The following is a 19,396-nucleotide window of genomic DNA, read 5'->3' as shown; positions in this document are numbered from 1 at the left end:
CTGCTTTGTTTCTGAAGTCTTTTTAGGAATAAGAAACAGGGAAAACTCTGGAATAATTAATGCTATTAATGAAATTATAATATATGGTATATAATAGGATTGTAGGTGAATAGCTATTAGAATTTAAAATGATTAAAGCTAGAAATTTTCTTTTTGATGTGTTGGAAAACATGAACATTTAAGCACATTTCTGACTTTTACATTTTCTAAACTTTTGGTTTAAAAGGTTTTCAGTAAAATTGGAGGGAAATGAACTATAATCTTGCCAATAGACTCTTAGTTAAGAGAAATAAACTTTAAAATATATGAATGGTGACTGAAAAGACCTACCTGCTAGGAAATTATAATTTAGTTGGGGCAAGAGATAAGACCTCAAAAAGTAATTCAAAACAGACCAAGGAAAATTCAATTAAAAACAAAAACAAAAAATAAAGTACAATCTAGATGGAATTTAATTCCTAATCCAATTTTCTACCATTGTATGGCCTTGAAACCTATGATAGTGATGCTATTGATAAATACTGTGTTTTGAAGAATTAAAATAATATTTTTGTTTTATATTAATTCTTAGTAATACATACACAAATGTATTACAGATAATCTGATACCTAATATACAGAAAAGTGGTTTAAAGTATTATAAAATATATATTTTCACAATTATAATTCTACCATACAATTGGTAGTTTAAAAAAATGAACTAGAATTAGAATGTGAGAGGCATAAAAATAAAATTAATCAAATCTTATTGAGTACCCACTATTTTTAAGCAATCTTTGAGACTGCAAAATATTTACTACAGAGTCCTCATTAAGTTTATAATCTACTCAAAGAACCAAGAATCTATATATAGAAAGTCAAATAATAAAACTTTTAAATACCAATTCAAGACACTAACAAGATGTTGCAAAAGTGTTACCTAATTAATTTCCAAATGAATAGTCTAGACAGTAATTGCTATTTGAGGTGTCAGTGAAAAACACTTTACAGTAGAAGGTCAGGTGACAGTTCACAGAGGAAGAGATCTGAGTTAACCTTGAAGGATTTGTCCAGGTAGAGAAGGTAGGAAAGTTCACATTTGTTCTAGGATAGTAGCCTGACTATTTTCTTTAGCAACTTCAAAACTATCTGTAGGAAATAAGAGGACATGAACCTAGGTCATACCTAGTTCCAGAGGGTCTAGTTTATGAGACTAACACTTAGCAATCAGCATTTGGCAAATACTTATTGCACTGTTTCTCAAGCTTTTAAACTTTTGCCCCACTAGACAAAAATATTTTATTGTATTTTATTTTCCAATTTTGTATTAAGGATCTCATGAAAAAAAAAATTTTTTTAAGTATGAGCTTGGTGCCAGGCAGTGTGCTCTGGGTAGAGGATCAAAGGAAAGGGCAGGGGAAAGCAGGACCCACTCAGTGAGGCCCCAGGGCGGGGTGCCATTGGGATGGAAATAGGAGTTGAAAAGGGGCCCCTAAGAAGACTCGGTTACTAAGTGAAGCTAGATGTGTGGCAGGGAGGGCAGGGAGAGGAGGGAGCACTTGAGGATAGTGCCATGGAATTGGGCTCAAAAAAAAGTTGAACATGCTCAGTAGAATGTTAGAAATACTGGTTTGCACAGGAAAAATCAGATTTGGACATGAAAGACTGGGGAGGCTCCTTAGATAATAGAAACTGTGGGAATGTTGAAAAGACTGAGAATCGTTCTTATCTCATTTTGGTATCAGATATTTTATCTCTTTATGAGTCAAAAACAGCATAGTTTATTATTATTATTATTATTATTATTATTATTATTATTATTATTCATTGCACCCTGACCTCTGTTTGAGTTACTGTTTTTATTTTCCAACTCTGCCATTTTTGATGAAATATACAAAAACCAAAATATTTGAATAATCCACAAAGTGGGGAGGTGAGCAGTTAGGGACAATGTGGGAAGGAGGGAAAGAAAGAAGAAATAGTAGCTTTGGTTCATAAAATTCTGAAACTGTTAACTTACTACAGATATTTTCAGCAGCTTAATTCTGTCAAGAGAGAGAGATTTGTAGCTACTGGAGATGGGGCCTTGTCCCCCCCAAGCCGTGGGAGTTTGCTAAGTCAGCGAGGGCGATCACGGGGAGGTGAGGGTCAGCAGGTGCTTGGGAGCGCCGCGTCTGAAAGGAGGTGTGCAGGGGTCAGGGCGCGATGCCGCGGCGTTCAGAGGGGTGGTGCAGATAGGAGCTGTTGGCGTCTTTACTAGACTGGAGCGAGAGAACGGGTGAAGAGGTCACCAAGGAGTTTTCGGCCGTTTTCTACAACTGTCTCAGGACTGATGACCCAGCAGAGTCAGGATGGCCGAATGGAATAAACGGACACTGGATGAAACAACGAACCTTGATGGGCATCTTTAAGAACAGAGGTTTTGTCCTGCGACCCAGCCCTGTCCAGCTATTTCGCGCTTTTGTAATCACAAGTTGCGTGAGGCGGTCATCATTTAAAAATATTGGACTGCGACTCATAAATTATAGACCTTATAAATTGATGTACTTTCAGCAAAACTTTATGAGAATGCCACATACTCACTGACATTACAGAAAGTTACTTCAGTCTAATTTGACCGGCCTGTTCAGTGGCTTAGGAGACAACGGAGCTGTCCCCTACCTGCCCGGGCACTGCGTCCCGCGACGCCTGTGTCACGAATCCTCCTGGGAAGAGGGCTCCCCGTGTGCACAGAGGGGGTTAGCACAGGCCAGGCACTTGGTAAGCGGTGAAATTTAAACTCAGTGTGATGACGCCAGAGCTTTACTTACACTGCACGGGAGTCACTTGTAAGATACAACCCTAGGCACGGAGCGCCCGAGAGCTGCCGTGCGTTTCGGCGTGCGGTGGCTCTTACATGTCTTCCCATGTGTCCGCCTGCACTTTCTCGGGAGGACCTCCAGAGAGAGGAGTGCGGCGGTGTGGCCACCCACCTGGACGGTGACAGCTGCTGCGGCTCAGTCCAGCCCTGCCATCGTTAATGACCTGCATTTGACACTGTATCCCAGCCATCCTTGTTTAATGTACAATGTACTGCATTAGAATAATTACTCCGTCACCCTCCATTTACCAGGCAGCTCTTAGCCACCCCAGACACGCAAATGCCGCGTGACGGTGTACCCAGCCCTTGCAGGTTCCTGCGTTCTCAGCCTTCTCGCCCTGCTTGTGGATTCCTGTGACCTCTGTCTTTCCTTTTCTCTCACAATAGTCAAATACATTTGATACCGAAATTGAAGCAATTTCCTTAGTTTTTAGACAATAGCCAGGCTTTTAGTGAGGGGTAATATTTTCTGAACATAAAGCATGGCCGGTGGATCTAGAGCCTTTATTTGTCCTGCTAAAAATACTGGTGAGCTAAAGTAGAAACCGGAGAAAGGAATAGTAGTGCTGACTGAAGGAAAGGGTGGAGACCACATCTAATGCTGTGTATCATGTGTGGAGGGTATTGTGCCTATGTGAGAAACTTCATTTTCATTTAAAGACCCGAGTGACTCCCAGGGACATTTCTCTCTCTCATTTTAGTTTTAGGGAGAGAAACACAGGGGATTCACTACCTTATTGAAATGGAACCTCTACCATGATTTTAAGACATCATAATGTTGTTGCATATCTGTTGAATGGGTTTAGAAATAACTTCATCCCAGAGAATGAAGATTGTGATTTTTTTTTTTTTATAAACTTGTATTATCTGTGTTTTGCTTAAGGCCCTACTCATAGGCATGTGTTATGGTTTATTTTACTTAGGAGAGTCAATCTAAAATGTGCTACTGAATTTCTGTGTATCTTAATTTGACACTTTAAGAAAACAAAATAAACCATGTCCAAAATTTGGAATAACCCATGCCTTGTATTCATTATGTGATTTACCCCAACTTTATTGTCAGAAATCCAGGTTCAGTGTCAGCTTTTGCATTTATCAGCTTATTGGCCTTGAGGAACTTATATAACCTCTCTGAACTTTTTTTTTCCTTAAGCAAAATTTTTCAGCTGAGGCTTTTATCTGAATCACAGAGCAGGAAAAGTGATATAAGGGCTTCTTTCCTCATTCTCCCAGGTATGCTACACACCTAGCATAAGACTTGCGTGAGAAGTTATTTTATCTTATACAATAGAGCCTTAAAAGGTCTTCATATATTCATTTAACCCTGGTTGAGAAAGGCTGATGATGATGAAAAAGTTTTTTCCACTTTACATATTTTAGCATTATTTTTCTCATTAATTTGAAAAGTGCTTTGGTTTTGCAAGCCAAAGGTGAATGCAGTCAACTAGCAATTTATTTTCTTTAGTTCCCAGGTTATTACTCAGTAAAAAGGAGACTTCTCTGAAGCTAAATTTAATTTCTCAAATATGTACCTTCTGGATAAGGCATCATTTTATAACAGTAATAAATGGTGGGAACAGAAACCTGTTTTTAGATGGGCTTATTCAATTCTGTGTTTGTGATATTAAGTTTATGTATACATTATGTTACATTTGGAGTATAACTTTTTTAGAGTTTTATAATATCTACTGACAAGATACTTAATGGTAGATAGTAATTATGGTGCATGACTGGTATGTTTTTGCAGTAAGAAGACACTAAAGATTTATTGTCTGTGGCAAAAGAAACACAGATCTCTGCTTGTGCAATAAGTGTTTTTGGCATCACCCACAGTATAGGACGATTGGAAGCTATAGGTTAGAAAATGTTCTGCTGGAACAAAATAAACAGTTTTACGTTGTTGTTTATATTATGAGATTAGGTTGCTTGTTTAGTCTTTATAGCACTTAAAACATGAATGATGGCCATACCAGATCAATCCTTGTTGTAAATAGGACCTTGCTACCCAAATAATCAGATTTACCCACTTGAACCAATACACAAGGGCAGATTGGTTATAAGAGGAGGTAGCAATGAAGAGTAGCATAATTATTATTTTTTTCTTCCAGTTTTACCGTTGACTGATGAGAACTGTCTTTCCTGTTTACATATGATAGTTTAAAATAAGGCAAATGTGAATGATCCTCTTAGCTTGAAACCTGAAGGAAAGAGACTATTCCTAACGGGAAGAGCTGCAATCCTTGGGGTAGCTGTTCTCCGTGGTTTTAGAACAGCCTCACATGGCTGAGAAGTAGGGATTACGACTCAGTTATTGTAGTAGGTGTCTGGTTGCTTCTGGCCAGAAGAAGTAGGCATCTGACACACGAAGAGATTCATAGTAATTTGCAGTACTGTCTCTGTGGGCATAAATCCTCACTTTAGTAAGAAAAGAAGTAAAGCAATATGCCTTTTTATTTTATATGGTATCTAGATCCTAAGGTTTTAGGATTAGGACCTTATAGAATGTAAACTATCTGGTATGTAAGTTCAGGTAGCATTGGCCATCCTAATAAGATAAATGCCCTCAATTAAAAAACAAAATGGAGGGTTTTGTGGTTCATCGCCTATTTTTCTTTTTTCTTTCTTTGTTTTTTAAGTTGGGCAGTTTATGAAAACGACAGGGAAACTGTATTTCCTCTGATGGTGCAACAGGAGCAGAGAGGGCGCCCGGCCCACTGACTGGTGGGGATGCCAGGCTTAGCGCCCTGCCCCGCTCAGCAGCTTGGGGGCCACGCGGCGCCAGCCCCATGGAGCTGGTTGAGGCCCCTGTTGAGACTGCTACGCGGTGTAAATTTTCGCATTGCCCAGTCCTACTTCCTTCACAAAAAGAGGTGGTTCCTGAAAGCACGCCCCGATAAACATTTTGCACGCAAATGTTCACCTGAGAGTCTGTTTCCAGGGCCGCGTGCCCTAACTTGTAACCCTTCACTGTCCTGTCAGACCTGGGTTCCGCCCCCGAAGGAACTACTCGCTAAGTCTGTGCCCTTAGCACGTTCTTAGGCTTTCGAAAACTCGTCGTGCTTTTCTGAGTATTTAAGATGGAAATTGTTATATAACAGCACTTACTGCACAGGGTTGTTTAAAGATTGAGATAGTAACACACATAGGCCAGTGACTGAACCTCAGAAAGTTCTTAATAAATATTTGATATTATTATTGTTATCACGTTTATTGTTATATTTCCAAAATTGGTAGTCTTTATTTCTCAATTTTACGCTCACTTTACATTTTATCATTTTATATATTCCACTTTGGAAGAGCTCACTTTCTCTGCTTTTTAAATTTAAGTTTTAAAAAATTTTAAGTCATTATGAAGTGGGCAAATCTGGGATACATATTTACATGTAGGAACAAATGTATTAAAGTAGGGCCTATCTGCGATGCCCCAAATAAGTTTAATTTAGGTTCTCGTTGGTATAATTCAGATCTTGCTGACTGCATGGGGCTCCTTCATCTATTTTCCTTATATGGGAGGTGGGATGGCTGTGTCTTCTGGAGGAGTGCCAAATGGACACCATGAAAAGGATCTGAATGCCTGTGATACACTGATAGCTCTTGAAAACTGAGTATTTTGGTTTCAACTTGTAGAAGGGATCTCAAGTGAATAGATAGTAGGCTTATTAAGGCAAAAAACAAAACAAAAAACCCACACCCAAAAACAAAAAACCCCACCAAACCATAAAATTGCCTTCCTAGCTTTATTTTCTGTCATACAAATACCCTGCTCCATTTTTGTGAAAACTGTCTGAGTTAATACGTGTGAAACACTTAGAACGCTGCCTGGGCATACAGTAAATGCTCAATAAGTGTTAAATATTTTAGGCCTGAATGACACGCATAGATCAGTGCATTTCTTCCAACAAAATGATGTGAGACGGATGATGCTGACTTGGAAATCTGGAAGTAGAAACTGTAATGGGAACACTGATAAGTAAGATTAGTCTGTATGTGGGTTAACTACTGCTATCTAGAAAAACTTTAGGGCAGATTCCTGGAAAGACATTTCCATATTAGACTTTTGTACATATTGCTTAACATAATAAGTTGTCTTCTAATTGGACAAGAACTCTCTGCATATTTGCTTTCTAATCGTTACCTTCAGTGGGCAGGAGAACCTCACACATCATTTCACCTCTATGAGGATAAATCGACCTCCATTAAAGCTGCTTGAAACTAAGCCTGGATTCATGAGTTAAATAATTCATTTAAAATATTTGTGTGCAAAATGTTTATTAGGGAGTGCTTTCAGAAACAACCCGTTTCTGTATCATTTAATGCATGAATAATAATGCTTTTAAAAACCAAGAATTATCTGTTTGAGAAGCACTTATACTTGATTTTAGAAAACTTAAGAATAGAAAATTATGGTGTCATTAGACAATTACAAAACAACTGTAATTTTCATTGAATTTCTTCATCTTCCTGTTGGCAGGAGTCACTCTGCTGAAACCTCAAGCTCTAGGGAGAAAACACAGGGCTAGAAGGAAGGGGAATCAAAGGGGCAGGAGAGCCTGGCAGCCGTGGTGGACATGCTTAAATGTGTGAGAAAGATTAATAGGCTATTGAGATTAAAATTGCCAACACAAAGCATGTTACACCAAACTCACAAGTGTATGTGTAACAACCATATGGGCTACAGCTTAGGCCAATGGCTTGCTTTTGTATTGTGACAGGCATAGAGTAGGCCTCTTTTTTTGTGAAGGCTGAAAAAAATACTTATTGTCACTCAAATTAAAATACACACTTAAATACAAGAGCTCATGTTCACATCCCCCCCCAAGCAGTGCAGTCCATCATTTTTTTGGTGTGATGCCAGAATATGATACTGTAAAAATCTGACCGTTTTTCTCCTACTGCAGCAGTTTTAAAGGCTCTTGTGATTTAGTGGTTTTTAATGACCATAATAGTAGTAATTATTCCTATATATAATACAATATATTAACCACCATAGATAACAAAGTAGCAGTGTACTACTTTTTCAGCATTATTTAAATTTTTCTGTGGGGACTGGATTGGTTATAGAGAGGCTGGCGTGAAAATGCTGATGCATTTTGAATACATTTAATGGGCTTGAAACTTACAGTTCTCTTCTTTTTCCTACTTTCCCAGTCACCGTTCTGCGGTTCACAGAGTTGTCCTCTAGAGTAAAGTACTTTATGATTCGTGTGAGTAGTACTACCTGTGATGTTAGGCTTTGCAAAGCCTCTGGCAGGTTTCAGTTAGCTTGAGGCAGACTCAGAAATGAATGACACCCTGCCTTCAGACCTAGCAAGAGAACGTGCCTTTTCACTCCGTGTTCTTGCCTTCTGAACTCTGTCTACATGGGCAGTCAGTCATGTGGTATATGACCCACCTCATGAGAGCTTTTGCAGAGAGTTGAAACAACAAATTCCTAAAAGTGAGGAATGGGTAAGGCAGTTATTTATGAGTAAAGACTGGGACAAAATAGTAAGCAGATGTCACAATACAGTTCTTGTTTTTACTGAAAAGCAATAAATTATTCAATACCAGTAGTGGGTTTGGAAAACAGGAGTCCGGTGCTAGGTACATGGTTGATGCTCAGCATAAATATTTGGCTCCATGGATACTCAGTTGCTCAAGTTGAACTTTGTTAGTGATGTACAATGTTTTCTGATTTCTTTATTTCTAGGTTAGATAATGGAACAAGTTTGTTTTCTGAGAATGGCACAGTCTAGGCAGTGTCTGTCAGGGTAGATATAAATTAGAGGTGGGAGTTAGTAGCTCAAGCGAGTGGCAGAAAAAAGTCACTTGCAGATGACAGTTTTCTGTGGATGCACTGTAGTGAGGATCTCAAGGAAGATAGCGAGTGCAGATTACCAGAAACCAGCCACACTCGCCTAAACACGGCCATTGCAAACAATCTTTCAGAGAATTTTTTCTTCTGCCCTATTTGGTGCTGTTTTTAGATGGTTATATGAGATTGGTTTTCAAGGAACTTAACTGAGCCAAATCTGAATCTTTTGAGATTTTCCCGTTACTGGTAATTGCCTCATTAAGAAACTGAAATGGGCACCTTGTTTCCTTAATGCTACTGTTGAGACTATAGGGATTGGTTCCTATTCTTTATAACTGAATTAAAAGCTTAATTAAGTTTATGCATGGTTTTTTAAACTATAAAATTAAGGATAACTCATTTATTAATTTTGTAAGAGTAAAGCAAAAAAGTTAGCATCAATACTCTTTTTTTCTTCTTTGTAACAAAGATTAAAACGAGAAAGGCCTTCAAGCGATTGAGTGAGCGCACAATCAAACTCTCATTGCTTGCTGACTTTGGGTCTAAAATTGTGCAAGAGCTGGAAAATGTAAACCCAGTTGTTACCCTTGTGTAGTAAGGAGTAATTATAAGTGTAAAGGTCATTATAATCCATCATGCGATATATAACCAGAGCCTAAAGTGAAATACTTTTAATGTTGTGCAATAATTGTAAAATTAATTTATTTCTAATTATATCATGTTAGTTTTTTCTCCTTCACTATCTTTTATATTTAATAAAGAATTTTTATTTCTTTTGCATCAATCTCCAATCTTTGAGACCAACTTGAATACTGTTGAAATATTTCACTATTTCCTTCTGTCAGCGATTATACCTGAACTTTTATGAGGAAATAAATTAGCCTAAAAGAAAAAGAAAGCTTAATAGAATTAGAAAAATGTGACAGCATTTTGGCTGTTCCTTTAGGCTTTGGATGTGAGATTAAGGGGAAAACTCCTCGTGTGGGACGCCTGACTCAGGGTTCTGGGGTGGCATTCCCAGTCATAGTGCTGACTTAGGGAAGGCATGGCGATAGCTTTGAAAGAGAATAGCCAGGTTCTGCTGAGAGGAGATCTGAAAATAGCAAAGTTGAAAAGCATTATATCAATTTAAAATTTATGTGACTAGAGATTGATTAAAAATTCAGCAAAAACAAAAATGCACCTAAGACTAAGTAGTTATATCATTTGTAGTGCTTATTTAAGAGCGGTGTTGGAGACAGCCGCACTTTGAAAAGTAGCGTCGTAATCATACTGACCCCGTGATGTGTTGTGCTCCCAAATGTGAAACTATGAATAATATCTTGATATTAGAACATGTGATGTGTAATCAGGTTGTGCACATGATAAATCCTAATAAATCCCGTTTTCTTACAACTTTAAAATGGGATCATAATTCTTGGTGCTTTTTGTGGAAGAAGCAATTATAGTTTAAGAAATAGATCCTAGCGAAAGCTGGGTCATCTCTTGCAAGTGGGTTGGCTCAGGTGACATCCTGTAGCCTGGCTGTCCAGCACTGGACTGCAGTGGCCATGTGCTGCACAGCGATGCCCGAACGTGAACTGGCCCCTGCTCCTTCCCAAAGCAGGCAGCCGGCGCTCGGCTCGCAGCCCCTCGAATTCCAAGGGCTTTGCTTGAGTTGTAAACGTCCCTTAAAAAGCCTTCACACTGCAGTATCTGTAGCCAAAAGAAATAAGACTTCCCCTTTTATTCCAACTACCTCAGGCACGCAAGTAAAGGTCCTGCACTTTGGTTTCTGCTTTGCTTCCTCATATTAGTCTTTGATCCAGGCTTCACCCTAGTTACTGTTCCTTCTGGCTTGTTCCCCGGTTTTCGGTTCCCTTTTCCCATCCAGCTGGCCTTTGAGTTTCTCATTTTCTGTTCAGTATTTCTCCCTTGCTCACGTACCCTCCCTCCCCCAGCTCTTCATCACTCCATTTTCACACCTGTGGTCCACCACGGCCCACCCAAGGTCATTGCCATTTTAGGGACCCGATTTCTGGGGGAGACCTTGTGCCCTGAGCGGAGGGGGAACAGGGATGGGTGGCTCCTGCAGTTCAGCCCCTCCGTGCTGGCCACGCCGAGTCCCGCAGGAGAGGGGCTTGCTCAGTGGCCAAGGAGGTGCTTTTTTTTTTTTTAAAAAGGAACATAAAATTTTGGAACTTTCCACATTGGTCGATGGCATGCGCCTTAATTTCAGGAGCGTGTTGCCAACCTCCCTTCCTTGGCGGCGGCGCCGTGTAGTTTCTCTCCGTGGAATTCCCAGTCAGGCCTCGGACAGCAAGGAGCTCGCGCCAGGGACCAAACGGAAAGAACTGCTCCGGAGATGGTTCTTTGCTTTGGAACTTGACTAATGAATGTGGTTTTTGGGTTTTTTTGTTCTTGTGGGGTTTTTCCCCCCTAATATCTACTTTGAAGTTTTATTTAAAACAGTTCTCTGAATCAAACTGTTTTCAGCTCATCTGTGTTGGATGGAAAGGGTGGTGGGAATGCCTGGCATTCATCAGAGTTTATCAGGCACATGCCCCCAGGTTCCCGTCTCTACGGGGCAGGGCTGCTGTTTCCCACGTTATAAATGAGGAAAGTAAGAAAAGGTATGTCGCTTCAAGTCGGATGACTCTCGAACGGCAGGCTTTGTTTTCAAACACGAAAGGAGCCCACATTCTTACCACTCCTTTCCTCTTAATAGCTCTGCTGGTTCTCTGCCGCTGCTCTTGTCACAGGCCTTCTGCTCTGTTGCGTTTTCCACGCACAGTTCACATCCGAGAGAGAGCTCAGAGTCAGTAACAGCTACTTAGTTTCTTCTGGTAATTTGATTCAATGATAAGATTATAATTGAGGAAAAGTAATTTTGTGTGTGTGTGTGTATGGAAGTGATAGGGTCAAATAAATAAGGTGATAAGTTTTCTTTTAATATTCTCATTACAAAAATAAATATGTACTTATTAAGGAACAGTTGCAAAGGTCTCAGGACAAAGAAGAAAAAAGTGTCTTCTCAAATCACATAAGTCAAAACTATTAAAGAAAATAATACTTCAGTGTTTTTTCTGAGCCTGTTTTTTAAATACTATATAAGTACTAATTTCCAGTCTTCTTTTAAAATATATCATTATTGTTTTTATATTGTTAAATAGATTTTAAGATAACAGACACATTTTTTTCATTTTATTTCATTTACGTTTTCCCCATCACCATTTATCCCCCCTTACCCTCCTCCACTTCCACCCACTCCCGTCCCCACGTGTCCATGTCCATGAATTCTTTGCATCTTACTGCAGTCAGTTTAGGAATCCGCTGTGTTTGGATATTTAATTTTTTGTTCAATGGTGGGAAGGGTACCATTATAACTAATGCAGCGATGATTGCTTTTATTCCAAGTTGGGTATAGTGGACAAGAAAATAAATAGGTTTACAGTGAAGAATTAGAAAGGTGAGCCTTTTAGACGCCTTCGCAAGGAAGCCCTTCCTGTGCTGCTGTTGCTCCCCTCCAGGGCCGCCTCCTTCCCTGACCGTCCTGCTCTCTCTGGACTGAATCACACATTAAAAGGTTAACCCTTTTCTCTTCTTGGTGACGTTCCTCATGAAACAAACTTAACTATGGGTAGGAATGCACAGGTAGGATTATAAACAAAGTTTATTTCATTAATGTTTTGCTTGTATTTAAATTTTAACTAACTATGAATATTAAAGGCCTTAGTTAATTTACCTATATAATAGGTATTTTATGAGCAATTCAAATTTAGAAATACGATGATATTACTTGGTTCAAAAAAAGAAGAGAGAAAATATTAACTATCCTCAAAGTAACATCATATCAGCAGTTTTCCATAAATTTGAATTACACCAGAATACTCTATGAGGTAAGGAAATAGCGGGTAGGGAGAAGTCTACAGACACTCAGCTACACGTCGTAGATTTGTGAATGCATTCAGACATCGAACAAATCAGATTATCCTCATTTAGTAGTATTTCTAAGGATATATCATTGATCTAAACACCATCTAAATTAATACATTTGTGGCAAATAAAGCAAATTAAATATGCTCATTTGCTCAAGAGTCCCTATTGTTGATCTGGGAACACATAGCGAGTTTTCACAGTGGCAGCCTTAACCTTGCCAATCACAGACGTCCTGTAAGTGCACCGCAGTTATTTGGAACCTTTCCGGGCCTGGCGTTGGCATTCTTTGCTAGATTACATTTATGCATTAGTACCATCTGTGCCTGCTGTACCTTCTGCGAGTTAGCCCTGGCCAAGTGACTGGCATTTATCTGGAAGGGGAGAGAGGAGGGAAGGAGGGAAGAGAGGGAGAGAGAAGGAGAGAAGGGGAGAGAGAGAAAATGAATGAGATCCTAGAATTCTTTTAGGAGCATTTGTTTTACTCACTGTTGGCACTAGTGGAATTTAGGAAAGATACACATCAGTAAGCATAAAATATTTGCAGCTGGTGTCCCTGACTTCATCCCTTATGAAGTTAATTCTCTTCATTTGCTTCTCTTAAAAATGTATTTATAATAGCTATTTGCTTTTAGCCTGTGATACGCAAAAGAAGTTCAAACTAAGCATTTAAATAAGGAAATACAATAAAACATTTGCAAAATTTTCAAGTTAAGAAAAATTATGTACAATTCGAATATGTGTGCATGTCTTAAATGACAGTGAATATACATAATATGAATTGGATTTTGTTTAGATTTGGTAGACTGCTTGAATTGGACTCTATTTTGGTAAATGTGTTGAAATGTAGACTTACGAATATTACAATCATGTGTAGGGAAAGTATGGCTCTGTATTCAATGTATAATTAGTACTGAATTTATTCTGTAGAATATGAGATTATATTTTTTTAAACTATAGGGTATTGCAAAATAGATCAGCAACTTCCCTACCTAAAATACATTCTAGAGAAGTAAATTGAAATACATAAATAAATAACTCTCTGATCAGTAAAAAATAGATATGAAGTTTCAGCTCATTTACATTATTTATTTTTTACTCCTACTTTTAGTGGGCTTATCTGATTTCCATATATGTGACAAATTAGAAGAAATACAATAGAATTGGGGCAGAGAGACTGTGAAAGATGGATACAGCACAGTAATGAGAGTTAAGTGTTGCAAGGAAGAAAGTGAGAGAACTGAGAGACACAAGACTCGGGCAAACATTGCAGTCTGGGGTCATTTAATGTAAGAAGAAACAGCTTCACATTCCCTAGAATGCCCTGAGGATATTACCCGCCCACATCCTGGTATAGTGATCAATATTCATTATTATAAAGCTTTGTCTTTGATATGAGAACATATGCAGACAACTCAGTTTAGGAAGATGGAAATGTAAGTACATTCTTGAAAATGCAACTGGAGGAGGTGGCGTTCATGCTGCGTGTCACTACCAGAGCCAGTAAGTAGAGACAAGGATTGAAGCCTCATGGGCCCTTTATTCAGATTGAGAAGACGGTGGATTATGTACCATCTCATCTCAAGCCAACCCTTTTTGTAAGGAGGAGAAAAGTGTAGGTAAAGGGTTTGGAATTCGGGAGAAAGTAAGGGGTTGGAATTCAGGGGAGAAGTTTAATCAGATGAGAGCTTCAGTCGCGCGATTTTCATGACTCTTTATTTGCATCCTGGGTGGCCAGACATTCACATCTTGGTCGCTTGCCATCCTCCTGGGGCTCAAAGGTTGAATTGCTTGCAGGTCTCCTGAAGTCAGGGCAGGTCCAGTCATCCATTCCAGTCCCTGGAACAACAGCTTTCTACATGCATTAATTACCAAGCCTATTTAACTAAAATTTTTAACTTCTTGAGTTCCCCATCAAAAGGAGTTCCATCCAAAATGGAAAATACATGAAGTTGTAGGACTTAATGCAGTTAATTTACAGTTAACATGTACTAGCCTGTATTGTGCTTTATGTTCTAGAGATCCAGAGAAAGTTCACTCTCTGTGGTCCTAAAGGTGTGGTTCCTCTCATATGAGTTCCCCTAATAGATTTTATACTCCTTTTCATAATGTTCTTCAGACTTAATTTATAATGTATTTGATTTCTGTATTCCAACTGGATTAAGTTTCATAAAGGTAGACATTTCCCCCTATATTCCCATCCAGTAATGTTTCATTACCTCTAGTGTAGTTTTAAAATACCTATACAAATATGTAAGATATAGAATTTTATGATTATGGATGGTGGAGATGGACTCTCCTGGCTCCAAATCCTGGAGCTGCCATTTACTTGTGATGGAATTTTGAGTAAATGACTCGCCTTCTCCAAGCATTAGTTAACTCGTCTATATATTCAGAAAACTAATACCTGATCTGGAGGACCATTGTAATGATTAAGTAATTCTAGTGCTTATAAAGCCCTTGTTTAATGACTGGTTAGTAATTATTAGTATTAATGTTGTTGTCAGAAAACCATTGATTATATACATGTGGAATATGGTTGGTTGTGGTTCAAATTATTTCAAATTATATCTTTAAAATGATTGTAACTGGTTCTCTGCTTTTTATAGTTTTTAACTATGTATCAATTTGGAAAGCTCTTGAGAATCACAGTGACACAGCAATGTTAGCGTAACAAGAAAGAAATGCTTAGCAATTGCTTCTGTCCTGGGCGCTGCGGCCTTTCTCAGTTGAAGAAACTCCTTGTGGAGAAACATGAAGGACTGCTGACAAGCCCAGGCCAGTGTGGCTCAGTTGAGCACTGCTCTGTGCACTGAGGCTGCCGCTTCAGTTCCGGCCGGGGCACATGCGAGCTGTGGGCGTGATCCCCAGTAGGGGGGGTGTAGGAGGCAGCGGGTCCATGTTCTTTCTCTCTCCCCCTCTCCCTTCTTCTCTCTCTAAAATCAATTTAAAATATAGATGTATCCTTAAAAACTAAAGAACAGATAGCGAGAACTTCGTTCTTTCACTAACAACAGCTAGAATCTTTACAGTTTTGTCTTCGATGACCAAGTTTATGAGCTCCGTAGTGGTCAGCTGCATCCACCAGATGGTCGGCGGGGGGGACAAGACCTCTGCAGGGGCCACGCTCATGGCTGAGGGCATGGACAGAGTCCCCTTTCCTCCCACTCGCAGTTCTCAGGATAATTTTTTCACTCTGAATTACTTATTCCAAACTATTACATACAGTTAAGATTTTGACTCTTTTAGCATTCTCTTGAGATTCAGATAGTAATATATCTAAAATAGAATTTTGAGTTAACATTTGAAATATCAAGTTATTTTTTGTCTATATGCCTTATAAAAATACATATTAAATAAGTTTTTTGTTTTTGTTTTTGCTATGTGTCATCATTAGTTTTATATCATTAAAAACTGAAACTCTGCACCCATTAAGCAGTAAACCCCTCCGCCCTACCTCTGGCAATCATTACTTTTCTTTCTTAAATTAGACTATTCTAGGTACCACATAAAAGAATCGTACAATATTTGGTCCTTTTTGGGGTTTTTTGGTCTGGCTTATTTCACTTAGCATAGTGTTTTCCAGGCTCATCCATAATGTAGCATGCATCAAAATTTTATATATTTTTCAAGTGTGAATAATATTCTGTTGTATATATATACCACATTTTGTTTATCCACTCATCTGTCCATGGACATTTGGGTTGCTTCCACTTTGGGGCTGTTGCAAAGAATGCTTCTGTCAACATGGATTTAAAATGTCTGTTTTGAGTCCCTATTTGCAATAATTTGGGGTCTACTGTACCCAAAGAGGAATTGCTGGGTCATATGAAATGCTGTTTAACTTTTTGAAAAACTACCGTGCTGTCTTCCACAGTCACTGCACATATTTTATAATTCCCCCAGGAAGGCATGAGGATTCCAGTTTCTCCACATCTTCTTCAGAACTTTTTATTTGCTGTTTACTTATTTATTAATTTTTGATACTAGCTAGCATAATGGGTGTGAAGTGGGGTAGTGACAGGTTTTTTGGTGTGTACTTTTCTACTTATTTTTTTTCACTTGTAAACAGGTATTATGTACTAACTCAGGCATTTTGCTTGACATTGGAATACAAAGATAAAAGACTTACATAATAAATTGTGGTAACCTCGTAACAGCTTCCTAATATAAGAAATATAGTTGGACTTCTTAGTTCATTAAAAAATACCTAAAGATGTGGTATATTCAGCTATCTTTGCATTTGATGAAATTGACTTATTTTTTAAAATAAGTTACTTTCACATGCACGTCTTTTCAGATCTTTATAAATTTTCCGTTTTCTTTTTAAACTTAATCAAATGTTTTTATTTGCATTGATATGGTAACCGTCTCACTCATTCCTCTTTCCACCCACATAAGCTAACACAGCCTTCTGTAGGGGATGTTGACATGTGGTTTGTAAAATGGGAAGGTTAGAACTAGAAACTTCTGAAATCAAGCTCAACGTATTTCCTATCTCATTGATAACTCGGTATAATATACTGTTTTTTAATAAACATGATTGGGTTTGCTGTGTTGGGCAAGTTTAATATTCAACTAAATTATATCAGAAACATAAATAAAACATACGAGTCTTAAATAGATTATTCTTAAAGAAATTAGATTCAAATTCTCGTTTAAAAATATTGGATGCTTTACTCAACACGTATTAGTCACTAGTAATTCAGCTGACCCATGGCAATCTTGAAAGTTTTCCAAAGCCATTATTTTGAGCTAATTTTATTACACAGTTTTTTGAAGGCAAAGAACATAGGACATTGAAGTGATTGTTGAAGAACACGCTGACTGGTGATAGATCATTTCTAAGGTCACTGTGTTAGGGATAGTGTGACTTTTTCCCATAAATGTGGAAGGCAATAGAAGAAAATACTTTAAAAATTCTTCATGTCTATAAAACCACTGAATAATGTTAAAGTTTTTGTGGTCAGGCTTTGTTTGCTCATTACTTACTTGTTCGTGGACCCCGCCTCTGATAGATAATGCAGTTGAGCGGATGGACGGACGCTGTTACACTGACAGTACTCACTGGTAACTAATTAATTTAGTCACTGGCTGATTTGCAAAGGTGTTATTTTTAATATTGCTCCATGAGAAATGACCCCAAGTCACACAAAGAGAAGGACTCTTTTGATATAATCCTTTTAAAACCTGGGAATAAATTTTTTAGAACCCGAACAATGAGGTATCAGCAGCGACCACTTGAAGCCTGAAGGTCCGTGTGATCACAGCAAAGAGAGATTTCCGTTAGTTCCGAGCCTCGGCAGATTTGAGACCGCGTGGCTGGAAATTACTCTAAAGTAGCTTTTGAACCCATGTTTGTGCCTGGAACTCAGATTTGCTTTTTCTTATTTTCATATGCTCTGTTTTAAACATATGTTAAGTTGTATATTTAAAGCTAGATGTACTCCAAAGCTCACATTAAAGTATGTTTTCTTCATTATCAAAGGCTTCAGTGCCATCATCATTTGGAAAAAAAGAAACAGTGAATATAATATGTCTGTAAAACAGACTTTTAATAGCACCAAATAGAGCGAACATCTGGCTTTCTTTTCACAAGGTGCATTGATGTTGTCAGAAAGGACTGAATAAAAATGCTGATGTGATTGTCCAGGTTTGGGGTCTGCCAAGAGAAGAATATTTTATTCAGCCAGTCTTCTCTAAGCTCCACCGGTAGGTGTTGACTGATGAAAAAATACGACGATACATATTTAGAATGACCAATCTTTCACAGGGAAATCAGCCTGTGCTGCCGCCGTTGGGCTTCTCTCAGGGGTGCCGCTCAAACAGCACATCACACTGTCACCTCGCTCAGCGCCTGGGTGCCGGGCCAGGGAGTGACAGCCCGGCCAGCGCTTCCTGTCGCATTGTGCCGGCGCAGGGCTGCGAGCCCCTCTCTCTCGTTTCAGTCAGAGAGAGATTCTCAGGCAGCAAGGTTTTCACATGGAATTTTCATTGTCATATTTTAAAAGTGTACCAAAAACGGCATGTGCAGGAAGCAAGCTTTATGAACACCAGATTTTGTACAATTGAAAAAGGCAGTTTCTTATCTTTTCCTTTCTTGTTGTTCCTGACTCTGAAGAATGTTCTGTGCTCCATCCTGCCTTGGAATTAGTATTTTCTCTAATAATCTCTCACCAAGAGAAGAACAGGTCCAACAACGCATTGTAGATTAAGGACTTTTTCATTAATTTGAAGAAATATGTATTAATTGAAATTGATTTACCAAGTTATATTTTATTCTTTTTAAGAACGTTTTCATTCTTTTTAAGCCTGAGTTTTTACTTGTTGATAAAGAGTCCAGTATCAACTAAACCTTAAGCTTTCACATTTGTCGCTAAATGCCATCAATTTTGAGAGCATTTAATGAATTTGTGTTTTGGTAAAGCTGCATGAATTATGCTACATTGTGTTCAAATGTAATGATGTTATTAATTGATAAATGTAGAATAATTCCTCCTGGATACGTAACTTGGTCTCTGAAGTTTTAGTGGTACACAGAGATCACAAGTGGTATGCCACTTGTGTGAAGGAGGAATATTGATGTCTTTGACAGGGAATAACAGAAGCATAAAGGAAAATAAACACCCACGAAATCAGTTAATTAACTGGGCACTGATTTAATGTTTCTCTAATGCATGATATGTTTACATGTGGTTTGGTTGCTCATAATGATCACTTCCTGCTTGTCAAAACGTGTTGTATTTAGATATAAGAATCATAATGGACTTAGAATACATACTTGTGTCTCTGTCTTCTCTGAATCTTGGTGGTTTCAAGCATGAAACAGATTTCATTTCCAACCATCTG

General features: G+C 38.4%; 1 protein-coding gene across 1 annotated transcript in view; it reads left to right on the top strand.

Annotated features, from left to right (window-relative positions):
- Positions 1-19,396, top strand: part of ANTXR2 (ANTXR cell adhesion molecule 2) — a 121,093-nt gene that overhangs the window by 89,301 nt on the left and 12,396 nt on the right. The window lies entirely within an intron of this gene.

The sequence above is a fragment of the Miniopterus schreibersii genome (genome assembly GCF_964146895.1).
Source record: "Miniopterus schreibersii genome assembly, chromosome: 1".
In the NCBI taxonomy this organism is placed as follows: domain Eukaryota; kingdom Metazoa; phylum Chordata; class Mammalia; order Chiroptera; family Miniopteridae; genus Miniopterus; species Miniopterus schreibersii.
Note: the sequence above shows the minus strand (reverse complement) of the source record. Positions and strands in the feature narration are given on the sequence as shown.